The following is a 15,678-nucleotide window of genomic DNA, read 5'->3' as shown; positions in this document are numbered from 1 at the left end:
GTCTGTGGACAATCGCCGGCTCCCTTGGCCTGAAAGCAGAGATGAGCGCTGCAACCCCGTAGTCACCTTTGACTGGACTTAACCGTCCAGGGGTCCTTTACCTTTGCCTTGCATTCCTTTATCATGACATAATTGACACTTTCACCTCCCCTGAGGCTGCCTTTTGCAGGAGGCCATTACAGTATGTCCTTCCAGTCAGCTAAACAGCAGCTTTCTATTTTCCCCACCCTTCATGGTTCCATAGGCACAACCCAATTTGGCCTCAGCTTTTATGGGGTCTCCAGAAAAGGCTTACCGTGAAAGGTATTTCTGGATCCCGTACTTGGGCCGTCAGCAGCTGTTTATTCTGTGGTACCTCTATTCTTGTATGTATTTTCTGATAGTTTCTCCATCATACTTTTCTGCCTTTCTTACCAGGGAGTCTCAGTGAATCTTTAGGCAACATTTCCCTGTTGAAATCCGTCTCCCACACTATACTAATACCAAATCTCCTCGCTTTCTGGCTTGTTATCTGAAAACTGAGGGAGGGAGGAGCGAGGAGGAGGCAAGATGACAGCTTCCTGTTTGTGGTTTTTTGCAAGCTTGCAATGTTGCCTATTGACCGCCAGGCGGCACAAAACCTGACCCCCAATCTTGGCGGCAGCTTTTACAGGATCCAAAAATACCTTTCGCGGTGAGTAGTATCCACTGAAAACAAGGCAGGTGACAATACAGTGGTACCTCGGAAGTTGAATGGAATCAGTTCCGGAAGTCCATTTGACTTCCAAAATGTTCGGAAACCAAAGTGCGGCTTCTGATTGGCTGCAGGAAGCTCCTGCAGCCAACCGGAACCCGCGGAACCTACATCAGACGTTCGAGTACCAAAAACGTTCGTAAACCAGAACACTCACTTCTGGGTTTGCGGCATTTGGGAGCCAAAACGTCCCAAGTACCAAGGCGTTGGGGGTCCAAGGTACGACTACAGTTTTTGTTGTTCTGGTCTTCACCAATGCAGATGGATTGTGAACCGTTGCATTTAGGCTGGCCAGCTGGACCTTAGACTTTTTTTTTTTTTGCATTTTGTTTGTTTGTTTGTTCATCAGTGGTGCTGCCAATTCACTGCAGGGTTATATCTCACATCAGGTGGGAGTTTTGCAGAGGAGGAAGGTATTTCTTTGGTCATCACGGTGGTGCTTCTGGCAAAGCCCAACCAATTACCTGGTGGAGTACAGGGTCAGGTTTAAGGTGCTCGTTTTGACCTTTAAAGCCCTATGCGGCCTAGGACCCATGTACCTACAGGACCACCTCTCCTGGTACGCCCCGCGGAGGACCTTAAGGTCCACAAATAACACTTTGGAGGTCCCAGGTCGCAAGGTGGTTAGATTGGACTAAACTAAGGCCAGGGCCTTTTCAGTACTGGCCCCGACTTGGTGGAACGCTCTGTCACAAAAGACTAGGGCCCTGAGGGATTTGGCATCTTTCCGCAGGGCCTGCAAGACAGAGCTGTTCCACCTGGCCTTTGGTTTGGACTCAGTCTGACCCTTATGTTTCCCTCTCCTTATGGTTTTGATCTATAGGCTACTTTTAAAATGAGGCTGCATTTTAAATTGCATTTTAACCTGTATTTTAAATTGGGGTCCCCCCCCATTATGTTTTTACTGAAATTTTAATGGTGCTAGCTGCCCTGAGCCCAGGGAGGGCATGGTATAAATAAAATTTATTATTATTTATTATTATTATTACTTGGATTGAGCCAAGGAGCCAATTCACACATGCAGAACTTCAGGCATGAGAGTAACTGGGCCTTGAGCCTGGCTGCTGACAGCACTCTCTTCCAGCCTACGCACATGAGTGCAAAAGGTGAGCGTAGGACCAAAAGCGATTCGATTATATTTACTGGGATGATTAAGACAGTCCTCTGAATAGCTCTGCCTGCTTATGTTTGCTGTGGAGTGCAGGTACTTTCTTATGGTGATCGTGCTTGCCTTGGTGATTGGATGGGAACAAAAGCTTAGTCATGATCAACACTTCACCCAGGACCCAGGCATAAAGAGGAATGATCATACTGGTACTTTTCCTCATTCCATTTTCCTCTGCGTACTGTTCTGGAAAATCTTTTTTTAAACACTAATTACTGGGTATGATATAAAGCGCCCCACTTCAGGTGAAATAACGCAAGAGCAACATTAAATCCCTGCATTTATCATGTCAATAGAAAGCCCATTTTCCTTTATAACAGGGTTTAAGAAGAAATACCTCGCAGGGGATAGGTAGCGTCACTCCTGAGTGGTATTTTTAAAGACGCTGCGATCCCCACGGTGGATATTTATATTTGCAAATCAAAAGTGTACGCTCGAGATCTCTGGAAACCTAAGGCGCAAGTGACCTGCGTTAAGAGACCCAAAAGGTGCATTCTTGGCTTGTAAGTGTTAAAAAAAGTATCTCATACCAAGAGCTACCCAATGCAGCTTTCTTGTGAGAATCCCAGCAACCACTGGGTGTGATGGTCGCTTAGGTGTGTCCACTGGGACTTGGCTGGCTTCCATAGTTGACCTCCTTGTCCACCTTTAGGTAGCCCAATGTTCTGATTTCTCTTGTGTCTGTTCCATCCAGGAACACTTCGTCCATCGTCCAGGTCACTGACCCCTTTCCTTATAACAGGGTTGCAGGGGGTGTGCTGCTGTTGTCTTCCCCTGCTGTGCCCCTGGCCCTCATTTTTGCCTGTGCACTCCTCTGTTTTGAACATTAAAGATCTGGGTAGAAAACGCGTGCATTCCAGTTCTTCCTCCAGTGGGAACCAAGACATGAGATTCCCCATCCCTGCTGCAGATGAGTGTTCTTCACCCTTGGGTCCCCATATGCTGTAGGACTACAACTCCCATCATCCCTGACCCATTGGCTTAGCTAGCAGTGGATGATGGGAGTTGTAGTCCTACCACAGCCGGCGACCTAAGCCTGAAGGGCACTTGTGTAGATAATACTGAACTGGATACACCAGCTTCCTGTTACTAAACAGGACTGTTCTTTCCAAAAACTCACACCAGAATAAACCTCTTAGTCCTCCTAGTTCTGCTGGATGGCCTTGTTGTATTTGCTGCCTGTAACAGATTAACATAGCTCTGTCTCTGCAGCTGAAGTACCATTTCTAGGAACGGCTGAAAATGGAAAGCCAGATATTAATCTCTCTCCGCATCCTCTGATGTTGACAAGTGGTGGAATGTGTTGGTGGATTTTGGGGGGAGACAGACCCACCCTCTTCCCAAGTCTTTCTGTTGTGCAGGCAAAACAGCTCAAACAGTAAGGCTTTAACGTTTGAAAGATGTATTAATATTTCACTGGTTAAAGCATCTTCCCGTAGTGATTGTTTGTTCTTTTTGTAGCTGGGAGCAATTAGCTGGAACAGTTGCTGTCGCAGCTGTTAGATGGCTTTCCCTCCAACAGTGATAATAAAGGTTTGGGGGGGGGGTTGTTCTCCTTCAACATGTGTGCAAATGTGTAGAGTTACAAAAAGGGGAAAAAAGTTTTTCTTAAATACGCATCGTCTTCAAGGTAACACGGAGAAGGCAACCAGCAGGTGCATTTGGAATCAAAACACACAGCTTGGTCCATCGGCTCAGTAACATTGCCGTCGTTTGAAGCCTGCCTTTGTATTTGCTGATGTGAAATGCATGTTGCAGAGCCCTCTTCGGAAATAACCTCTGTGTGACTTCTTTTCAGAGAACTAATTCTTTTCCTTCTGCCCCTAAATGACTCATTTCTGGATTCAGTAGAATTCAGTAAAGGTTCTCTTGTTCTCTCTCTCTCTCTCTCTCTCTCTCTCTCTCTCTCTCTCTCTCCCCCCCCCCCCCGTTTCTTTCTCTTCCCCCTCTATATCCCCCTGCCTATTGAGCAAACAACTGGCAGGTGTACAAAATAGCATTGCTAATTACCTTGGCATGTGCAAGAATTAAGCAATGAAGAGCATGAGTTGTGAGCTGAGGCGTCCTTGGTTCAGATTTCTGCTCATCTAAGAACTCGGTGAGTCCCTCTCATGATGACCTAATCCTCTCCCACTTCAGACTACAAGTGAGGCATCTTGAGCAAATGATCCTCTATACATGACAGCATCTTCCAGTCCTTCAACCAGCTAATTGGATGTATTCCATACATCAAGCGTTTCCAAACTTTTTACAAAGAGGGCCAGATTTTATGAAGTGAGCACGCGTGAGGGCCAACCAAGCTTTTTTTAGGATTGAAGTTGTGGAGCTTTTTTAAGGATTTTACTCCAGGATATAAAATAAACTGCCACAGGGGCTGGATTAAACCGACCAGTGGGCCAGATTAGGCCCCCAAAATGGACTTTGGATATGCCTGCCATACATAAATAGCTGCCCGCCACAAGTAATTGTGAGGACGCCAGTTTGGCTGTTGTCCTGCTGTTGTCATGTTTGTATCTAAATCCAACCCTTAACTAGCACTTTCTCTTTGTTTGGTTGCTTTTGGTTGTTTTCTTTTTCTTAAAGCTGTCAAGAACAATAAACTTTTCCTTATTACGGAATCGCTCTTCAGATCGGCGTGTTCCTTTATAAGAGCAGATAACTCTTGTCTTTCGAGAAACATTGTTTATCCAAATCCGCGGACCAGCTGAGGCCTCTTGGTTTTGCTATGCCTGACTCAGAGATATTTAACTGTAATGTGTTGTGACTGATCCCAAACGCATGTGTTAGCTATGGCTACTTGCCACCGAGTAGGGAAGTGAAACTAAGTGTTGTTTATCAAGACAAGAAGTGATACCCAAATGAGACGGGGAGGTGTGATTCTAATTTGCACCTCTGTTTCAGTTTTGCTCTGAGGATCTGCATTTCTTTGTCAGTGTGTTTCAGAGCACTGACAAGGGGAGACGAACCAAATGTGCTGCTAACAGATGCAGCAGCCAGGCTAAAATTCAGATTGCTTTGTGCCTGAACGAGAGACATTTCTTCCCCCTCCTTGCATGTGTTACTAAGCAGGGTGCCATATTTTGGTGCACCGTCTCTGTCAGAATCCATGAGCATATAAACACTGGATAACAGTTCAGTTCCGTAAAAGTGGAGAGCTGACACTGTGGAGCAGACAGTGTTTGACGCAGTCCAGGAAGACCCAGGTTCAAATCTCTGCTGAGCCCTAAGCTCACAGGCTGATCTTCAGACAAGTTGCTTCCTCTCGGGGGCGACTCAACTTTGCCATGTTGCGAGGCTAAAGCAAATACAATTTGCATATTCCGAGCTGCTCAGCATAAGGTTGGGATAAAGAAGGGGGTGAATAAATAAAATATGCTTAATCCTGACCAAGGTCATGCCCCTGTGCTTGCAACAGCCGATGGGAAATCGGCCGGGAAGGAGGCGGAGAGCGAAGGTCTGCAACCGGCGCCCACCGGGAAAGCGGTTGAGCGGCCATTTTTTTAAAATTAAATGCAATATTAATCCTAAAAAAATCCGGAATGCTTAATTTCCTTCTAGCAGTGGTGCAGCAATAAAGCTGTCAGCATATTTGCAAAGCTAAGCAAGGTCTGGTATGGTGGCAAATTGGAGCGGAGCAAACCACGTGTTGAGATGGCTATGTTATGGGAGGTTCAACTCAATGACCCTTGTGGTCTCTTTCAGCTCCACAATTCTGTGATTCTATGGTACTATAAAGAAAGCAGGGACTCTTGATTTGTTCCCTTTGAGTTCACCTCGACCAGGAAAGTGTCGCACAGATGCTAGAGCCTGAAAAAGAAGCCTAGAATCATCAAATCATTGAGTTGGAAGCAACCCCCAAGGGTCATGGGAGTTGAACCCCCTCCAGTGCAGGACTGGCTTGCTCTAACTGGACGTAGAGTCGGGGAACCTAGACTTTCAATACCTGAGCCCATAGTCGTCTTCCTCTGCCCCAGGAGTGGCTAACCTGTAGCCTTCCATATTTCTGGACACCAGCTCCCTTCAAACCCAACCAGCATGGCCAATGGTCAGCAATGACGCAGAAGTTGTTGAAGTGACCCTCGTTCCCCAGCCCTCCTCTATCTCCCATCTACTTATCCTGCCACACTCACAGCCTGGACCCTAAAGATCTGGGAACTGAGACTGGAGCTCTCCCTTCTGGTCCTTCCTTGTTTGTTTCTGCTTTTAACTACTTGCCTACGCCTCTGCTTCAGTCTCTTTTGTCGAAACATCAGGCAACGCAAGGAGAACCATGCTGTCCAAGATCTAGTATGATAAATCCGTCTGTCTGCAGTTCCCCAAATACTAACATGGCAAGGATACTTCCACTCTGAAGGTATGGCTGCATCAGCTGTTTGAAGGTAGGTTCTTGCTTTTTGCTTGAATACATGCCGCCCAGTCTTCTTGTAATGTGTTTATACTAATCCCACCTTGGAACACTCTTTTCCCTGTTTACAGCATCATGTTCACACGGCTTGGAGGTACTATCCCAAACACATCAATGGTCAGCAGTTGAGAGGATACATCACAGTACACCCGGCAACCTTCAGGTAAATTTTTGGCACAGATGGGCCTGTGTTGGGGGAATTCAATGACTTAGCTTTGTATGCAATGTTGGTTATTCCCAGAGCGAGCCCTCTGAGGTTAATGGACATGACTAACTTAGGTCTATTAATTTCAGTAGGTCTACAGAGTAGACCTTAGTTGGCTATCTGCCTACCTGCCTGCCTGTCTGTCTGTCTGTTAGATTCCTATACAGCCCTTCATCCAAGGATCACAGGGTGTTTTGCAATATAGAAAGACCAAAATAAATACAGAACAATAACCCTGGCTCTCAGGGCCATTGATTGTTTAATTCACCAAAAGGTCTGGGAGAAGTGGAATGTTTTTGCCTGGAAATACAATCCTTAGTGCGTGTTATATTCAAGAGTATAAAAGGTAAAGGGACCCCTGACCATTAGGTCCAGTCATTGCCGACTCTGTGGTTGCTGCGCTCATCTTGCTTTATTGGCCGAGGGAGCCAGCATACAGCTTCCGGTTCATGTGGCCAGCATGACTAAGCCGCTTCTGGCGAACCAGAGCAGCACATGGAAACACCATTTACCTTCCCGCCGGAGCGGTACCTATTTATCTACTTGCACTTTGACGTGCTTTCGAACTGCTAGGTTGGCAGGAGCAGGGACCGAGCAATGGGATCTAACCCCGTCGCGGGGATTCGAACCGCCGACCTTCTGATCGGCAAGCCCTAGGTTCTGTGGTTTAACCCACAGCACCACCCGCGTCCAAGGGGTTTTATTTTTTGCTTTCATGTGATTCCTTAAAGAAAAAGCAAATCTTATTCAAATACGGAATGCTGTGATTGAAACGATACCTGTCTAGACTAGAATACGTGATGGAAGGTTAATCTGAACACGGGCTTTGCACTTTTCTGGTTGATTATAGACCAAGGAAACATGGTCATATGGACTCCCATTGCATAAGATTTTCTTGGGAAGCCTTGCTCTCCATGCTGCTGTCTTTGGGCAGAACTTCCCAAACTTTCCACATTGGCTGCACACTTTTTTAGACATGCATCATTTCGCGACACAGCCATTCAGTTTTACTGGCAAGGTTAAACTAACCCCTTTCCAGCCCTGGGAGGAGCATGGGGAGTGTTTGCACCTCACACTAATGTGCTGCGACACACAGTTTGGAAAGCTCTGGGTTGAGGGGCTTGAAGAAGCAGAAGTCCTTCTGCTGATGCCACAGTTGTGGAACTCCTCTTTTAAGGAGACATGTCTGGCCCAACCCTTGGTGTAGAAACAAAACTTTCCTCTTTCAGAAGGGTGATGATCATGTTCATTTTAAAATAATAAGAATAAGAGCAGTAAGTCAACTGATCATGGGAACGTTGAGTTGTTTTGCTGTTTCCGAACACAGTTCTTTTGTTTTTAATGCATATTGCCAACTGCAGATGTTGAAGCTCATAGGAGGAAATTTCCAATATCCCTGTGTCCTCAGATGTGCCACTTTAGTTTCCATGCTGCATGCTTGCTCCTAATGGTTTACTTGGAGAGCTTATAGGTTTTATGAAAGCGCATACGTTTTTAATGCTTGCTGTTCAGTTGTGTTTTTATATTATGTTGGAAGCCGCCCAGAATGGGTGAGGCAGCCTAGTCAGATGGGCAGGGTATATAAATAATAATAATAATTAATAATCATTTATTTTGATAGTTTTATGGATTAGCAGCATGATGTAGGCCTATATTAAAGAGAGAGTTTTGGGAAATAGACAAAATTAAATAAATTTCAATCCTAAAAAAAGGTTAACAACTTTGGTCGGCCCTCACAGCCCTTCGCTTCTGGCCCTCTTTGAAAAAAGTTTGGACACCACTGGCCTATATATAGTAGGAATATTTGAAATGAGAGTCACCATGGCGTCCTCTTTTTTTGCTCTTCAAAATATGGCAACCCTACTATGTGCTATGCACATTTGTGCCTTATTGGAAGGCAAAAGGCTTGCATTTTGCTTCCAAAGAGCTTATATTTAACTTTTTAGGTCAAGTGCGCTTTTGCAGAAGGCTGTCGGGAGCGTGATAGTCGAGAACATATATTTCTGCTGCACTTGTCAGATGTGATTATTTCTAAAGGCTAGCAATATTGCAGCTGAAAGTATTGCTATGTAAACAGAATTTACTGAAGCGCCATGTAACAGAAATAAAGGCATCTTTGCGCATTAGACCTAAATAAATGCCCATATATTTTGTTTAAAAAGCTATTTTAAAAAAAAACCCTCCAGAGTCCTTTCTCCATTTAAGGTTGATCACTGTCCCACCCCAACGCAGATATCTGCATATCCACTGTACTTTTCCGTGTATAAGACTATGTTTGTTTATGCAAAAATCATACTAAAAAGTTGGTGTTGTCTTACACATTTCCGAGCACAATTCAAAGTGTTGGAGCTGACCTTTAAAGCCCTAAACAGCCTCTGTTCATGATACCTGAAGGAGCGTCTCCACCCCCATCGTTCCCCCCGGACACTGAGGTCCAGCTCCAAGGGGCTTCTGGTGGTTCCCTCACTGTGAGAAGTGAAGTTACAGGGAACCAGGCAGAGGGCCTTCTTGGTAGTGGCACCCACCATGTGGAACGCCCTCCCATGAGATGTCAAAGAGTCAAACAACTACCAGACTTTTAGAAGACATCTGAAGGCAGCCTTGTTTAGGGAAGCTTTTAATGTTTAACAGACTATTGTATTTTAATATTCTGTTGGAAGCAGCCCAGAGTGGCTGGGGAAACCCAGCCAGTTGGGCGGGGTATAAATATATTATTATTATTATTATTATTATTATTATTATTATTATTATTACACATGGGTACTGCATAGGGTGGACGTTTGACTGGTTTCTGCATCAATGGGTGGTGTTGATTGGCTGAAGTTCCGGCAGTTGGGTAGGCGATTTCAGCTTCTGCCCATGATGTGACAGGCAGGAGGCGTATTTAGCGATGCGTGTCGGTGAGCAATTTCTGGCAATCCCCCCCCCCTTAAAAAATCTCAACAACTCTGGGCAATCCCCCCCAAATAAAGCTCAACGCCCCTGTGCCATCTCTCCCCCCCCCATTTTCTTTAATTTGAGTCCCCAAAAATAGGAGTCATCCTATACATGGGGTGGTCTTATAGACGGAAAAGTACATTACTTGCTGGAGAAGTGGGAAATGATTGTGACAGGGAGCACGGGACTGGGTGACCACCCTCCAGCAACACCCCCAGAAGGTGGAATAGAAAATTTCCCAGCCTCTGCTTTGCCAAACTCACCTCCCTCCCATAATTCCAGGAGTGTGACTCTTTATTGTCGCATCTGCACCACACATTTGAAGCACTCTGATGCCACTTTCACAGCCATGGGTTCCCGCAAAGAATTCTGGAAGCATAGCTTGTTGAGAGTTGTTAGGAGACCCTTATTCCTCTCTCAGTGGTACAAAGTTTCTGGGAAGAGGAATTGTTTGTTAGACTATTCCAGGGATCAGCAAACTTTTTCAGCCGTGAGCACTGTTCCTGAGACCTTGGGGGCGGGGGGTGGGTGGACTATATTTTGAAAGGGGGGGGGAATGAACAAATTCCTATGCCCTACAAATAACCCAGAGATGCATTTTAAATAAAAGGACACATTCTACTCATGTAAAAACACACAGATTCCCATTCTACTCATGTAAAAACACATTCTACTCATGTAAAAACACACTGATTCCCAGACCATCTGCAGGCCGGATTTAGAAGACGATTGGGCCAGATCCGGCCCCCGGGCCTTAGGTTGCCAACCTGTGGACTATGGGAATTGTAGCTGTGGGATGGAGGGATTTGTGGTTTCCTAGCACCCTTTAAAAACTTATAGATCCTAGGATTCTTCGTTGGAAGCTGTGGCTGTGAAAGTGGTATAAGGGTGCTTTAAATGTGATGCTGCAGGTTGTGTTGGGTGAGAATAATAATAATAATAATAATAATAATAATAATAATATACCCTATCCATCTGGCTGGGCTTCCCCAGCCACTCTGGGCGGCTCCCAGCAGAATATTAAAAACACAATAAAATATCAAACTTTAAAAACTTCCCTAAACAGGACTGCCCTCAGATGTCTTCTACAAGTCAGATAACTCATGCAATGAGCGTTTTCTCTTTAATTAGGGTTGCCATACATCTGGATTTTCCCAGACATATCTGGGATTCCAGTGACAGAATTAGCGTCCTGGGATAATTTTGGGAAATCGGCAAAATGTCAACAACTTTGCCCGCAAAAAGCTCAACAGCTTTCTAAGAAAGAAAAAAAAAGGCAACTTTTTGCGTCCAGATTTTTACTACTTAAAATATGGCAACCCATAACTGATCCGCATGTTTCTGGGTTTTTGTGTTACCTCAGCTGGGTTCCTGGAACAGTTCTCATCTCTGGCTCCCAATGCATGTATGCTGGGTACTTTTCTTCCCTGACTCAAGCTTTGCCACAAAGCAGAGATTGCAAGGATAGATAGGGAACATGGGCTTATACCAAGTCAGTCTGTTGGTCCAGCTAGCTCTGTATCATCTACACTGACTGCCGGCAACATACACAGACTGGATACACACCCAGTCCTACCCAGAGACCCCAGGGATTGGTCTCCCTTCTGTGTGCAAACCACTGAGCTATGGCCCTTTCCAAAACCTAATGAGCCACTGTCAGGGACTGGACTGAGGAGGAATGGTGGGAGCCGTCCCGTTTCCTTTTTTCTGAACCTTCCCAAGAGCAGGAGGACAGTATTGATTTAGAACAGTGGGTTGAAGAGGGGCATAGTCCAGAGGGGAAAAGCTGGGAAATACTGGGTGAGGTGCAGCAAGAGGAGGAAGCACCAGGAGACAGCTGACAGATTCAGTGTCCTTGGGCAGCATTTCTGACCCCCCCCCTTCGCCCAAGACTAGGCGGGCTTTGAGGGTGATAGAACAGGGAGTGCAACAGCAGCAAGCTCAGATTACCCGATGTAGGAGTGACGTAGATTAATGGGGACGGAGGGGGTAAACGTTTATCAGGAGCAACGCCATTTTTTAAGAGAGATATGCATTCCTTTGCCTCTTGCTGTGATTATTAAAGAACTTATCTGGTAAGACCACTCCTTTCGTTTGATCTGCTTATTTACTGCCACCAGGGGTGGCATCCGTTTCCCCAAAGCCTGACAGCCACAGACAAACCTCGAGGAGAGTGGTGGTCCTTAAGGAAGTCACCAGGGACTTCTAGTGTGACCAGAAGAGAAGACACCATCAGACAATAGTTAACGGTGGTAGACAGATAATGGGCATCTGCATCCCACTGTTTCTTTCTGTTTTAATGCCTGAGACTTGTGGCGCACCACAACTGTGGCCCTCTCCTTATTCGTATCTGTATCTGTACATTATGCGCTCTGATTTCACCTGTCGTCCACCGCAAGTACAGATCTTTTCTCTTGAAGCTGCATGCTCTTTAGTGAGATGATACAGAGAATATCAACATAGTCGTGTAACATTTGTCATCCTTAAAGATTCCCAATTTTTACCCTTGTCTCCAAGCCTGCCTATGCATGAATATTAACCGGTGTAGCTTAATCGTGAATATTTATGGTCGAGAGTAATCCTGCATTTAACTGTAAAAATGTAATGATATGCTAGCTGCTTGACCAATAATTCATGCTGCTGCCAACTCAACGATGCATTTTAATTTGCCTGAAAGAATTGGAATGTATGTAGGTATTGGATAAATGTTCGGTTTGTGAGGAAAAATAGCTGAACACATGCTGTGTTGACTCTATATGCAATGTAAATATGAAATATGGCAGGGGAAAAGACGGATTTAGCTAGTCAGGTTCTGAGCTGTTTTCTAAACGCTTTGCCAAAAGGGAACTGTGTGTATAGATACATTCTGCAGAGTTGGCAAATGTTTTCACTGGCAGATAGGCACTTGTGTCTAACATTTGGGGCTGTGTCAAATGTTTGCAGATGAATATTTTAGGCACCAAAGAATTGGGGTGTGGGGCTGGCCTGAACATTCCCAACTGAGCATTAAACCATCTCTGCAGTGTCCCTTTCAGCATTTGCTTTGCCCTGTGTGTTTAGCTTCTTGTTTCATAGGTAAAGGTAAAGGACCCCTGGATGGTTAAGCCCAGTCAAAGGTGACTATGGGGTTGCGACGCTCCTCTCGCTTTCAGGCCGAGGGAGCTGGCATTCGTCCACAGACAGTTTTCTGGGTCATGTGCCCAGCATGACTAAACTGCTTCTGGCGCAATGGAGCACCGACACCATAGCAGTGCACGGAAACACTGTTTACCTTCCCACCGCAGCGGTACCTATTTATCTACTTGCGCTGGCGTGCTTTTGAACTGCTAGGTTGGCAGGAGCTGGGACTGAGCAACGGGAGCTCACCCTGTCACTGGGATTCGAACCACCAACCTTCTGATCAGCAAGCCCAAGAGGTTCAGTGGTTTAGACCACAGTGCCACCCGCGTCCCTTCTTGTTTCATAGTCCCATCCAGTAAAGGATGATCACCTAGTCAGGGTAGGGATGCTACAATACCAGATAACCAATCAGATTTGCATGCGTAACAACACCATTGACTCAACCAAGGAGGAGGGAAATTCTTCCAGCCCTCTCTGAAGTGGTGAATATTTTTGCCCCGGTCATAGCGCCGTCACCCTGAAAGTTTGTTAAATGGGGGGCAAGAGTTCAGCTCATTTCTAATATTCCAGAGATCCGATTTTCCTCTGTAGGACAAAATATTTTGCCACAGGTTGTTGAAACCTTAATAAGAACTAGTCACATTTTTTAGCAAGGTCTTTATATTTGGCATCCAGTCTTCTCACATAAAATAAAATAAATAAAAATTACTGCATTTATATCCGGCCTTCCCTCCAAAGAGCTCTAGGTGGCATCTATGGTTCTCTCCCCCTCCTCAATTAATCCCTACAAGTACTCTGTGAAGTAAGTTAGGTTGAGGGGCAGTGACTGGCTCAAGGTAACCCACTGAGTTTTGTGGCTGTGGGGAGATTTGAACCCTGGATTCCCAGGTCCTAGTTGGACACTAACCAACTGTCCAACACTTGTGTGTGTGTGTGTGTGTTTTGTTTTATGCATGTGTATTTCTCCACTTCTCCACATAGTACTGTGGACGCTCGGGTTGCAAACGTGATCTGTGCAGAATGGACGCTTGCAACCCACCGTGGCACGTCTGCGCACACGTGGGTTGCGATTCAGCGCTTCTGCGCATGCGCAAAGCACGATTTAGTGCTTCTGCGCATGCGCAACCCCCGAAACCCGGAAGTAACCCGTTCCAGTACTTCTGGGTTTCGGTGCAACCTGAAGCGTCTGTAACCCGAGGTGTGACTGTACAGGGATGTATTCTTGGAATGGAGAAAATTCTACAGTCTCTTCTGATCTCCCTTTACAAATCTGTATGTTGAGCACAAAGGGAACACTCAGGTCTCCTGGCCTGTAAGGCAGCATCAATTTCCCTCCAAAGCAACACTTGTGGAACTTTATTTCTATTTCCTTCCTTCCCGAACTGCCAGCCAAGCACATGGGTTATGTGCTGGTTCAATCAACATGAACGATGGGTGCTCATTGAAAAAAACAATTATCTCCATATCCCAAGCCACAAGGTAAAAATTACCAAATCTGAGTAGGAAAGATTTAACACGGATAAAACTGGTGGAGGCAGAATAGCTGGAGCAGATGTAGATTTGCTGGAAAGAAGTTTTCTTCCGACTTCTCAGGATTTGGATAATCCAGAACTTAGATTTAGGGCTATTCAGTCATAACAAACGTCTGAGATGAGATTTGCCTAAATGGATCCAATTCGAATTCGACTAGGTAGAATTTCACCTTTGAAAATGCATATATTGCCACAGACTCTGGTTTTGTTTCTACAGATTCCACCAATACAGGTTACCTCCTCAATGTTTGGCAGAAAAGATTACCTTCATTTTAATGCATGAGAAAATGCCAGAGTAACAGCCAGCACTTTTGAGAAATTAAATTGAGCGGGTAACTTTATCTCTTCCACATATAAAGGAATACTGCTCTGAAGCAATGTTGGGTCATTTGAAAGGTTTGGTCATTTCATATAGGTTGAAGATTTTGGAGAAAGAGGAGATAGGGACATCTTTTAAACATACACACTGGTATTCTAGCAATAGGAAAAGGACTATTTATTCCATATACTGAAGCCTATATTTCTTTTTTTCCTGTATATGTTTAAACAGAACTAAAGTCCAGGTTTATCTCCACTGACATCAATCCATTATAATGGGATACTGAAAAAATGGGATTTATTAGGAAATATGCTGTCTTGGGAAGATAATGACTTAGCTGAAATATGCAAAGTCGTAGCTGATAGGGGTCTGGGGATATTTAAGAAGTGCTGGTTGCCTGCTGACTTCAGATATGTCAGTGCTGACATGTTTGGCATGTTGCAAACATATCGCCTTGCAGGTCCCTTGAGCGTTTATGCACCACCTGAGTCTTTGATTTCAGGTAATCAGACTATTCTGAGTGAGGTGTGTAAGATTATCATGGACTTGATACCAGGAACTATTCAGATCTCAGGAGGGGAATACCTGAAGCATCTTTGAGAGGGATTTGGCAATATGCTAATGCATGAATATTAATGGAAGGAGATACAGTGGATGCTCGGGTTGCGAACGTGATCCGTGCGGGAGGCACATTCACAACTCGCAGCACCGCGTCTGCGCACGCACAAGTCGCGATTTGGCGCTTATGCGCATGCCAAAACCCGGAAGTAACCCATTCCGGTACTTCCAGGATCGGCGCGGTGCACAACCTGAAAACATGCAACCCGAAGCGTCTGTAACCCGAGGTATGACTGTATAGATATTCTGTATGGATTGCATGTGACTCCATCTAGGTTAAAGATAGCAATCCAACTCATGATCTCCCATGCTGCTTTGAAGGTCTCTGTTCATGAACCCTTAAATCAACTCCATTGGCCTTCACCAGCAGAAGGATGCCAACATCTCTTCTCTGATGTGATGCATCCCATTTTGCTCAGCAAGAGGGTGAGTGGAATTTTCCACTGACTGCAGCCCATGGGATTTCTCAGAACAGGACATTCCAGGGGCAGGGAAGGGCTGATCCTAAACTCGTACATTTCCGAGCACAAATCAAAGTGTTGGTGCTGACCTAAACGGCCTCGGCCCAGTATACCTGAAGGAGCGTCTCCACCAGCTTAAAAAACTCAGTGAACTCCTAACCAGGTGTGTGTGTGTGTGTGTGT

This window comes from Podarcis vaucheri (genome assembly GCF_965113315.1).
Source record: "Podarcis vaucheri genome assembly, chromosome: 17".
NCBI lineage: Eukaryota > Metazoa > Chordata > Lepidosauria > Squamata > Lacertidae > Podarcis > Podarcis vaucheri.
Note: the sequence above shows the minus strand (reverse complement) of the source record.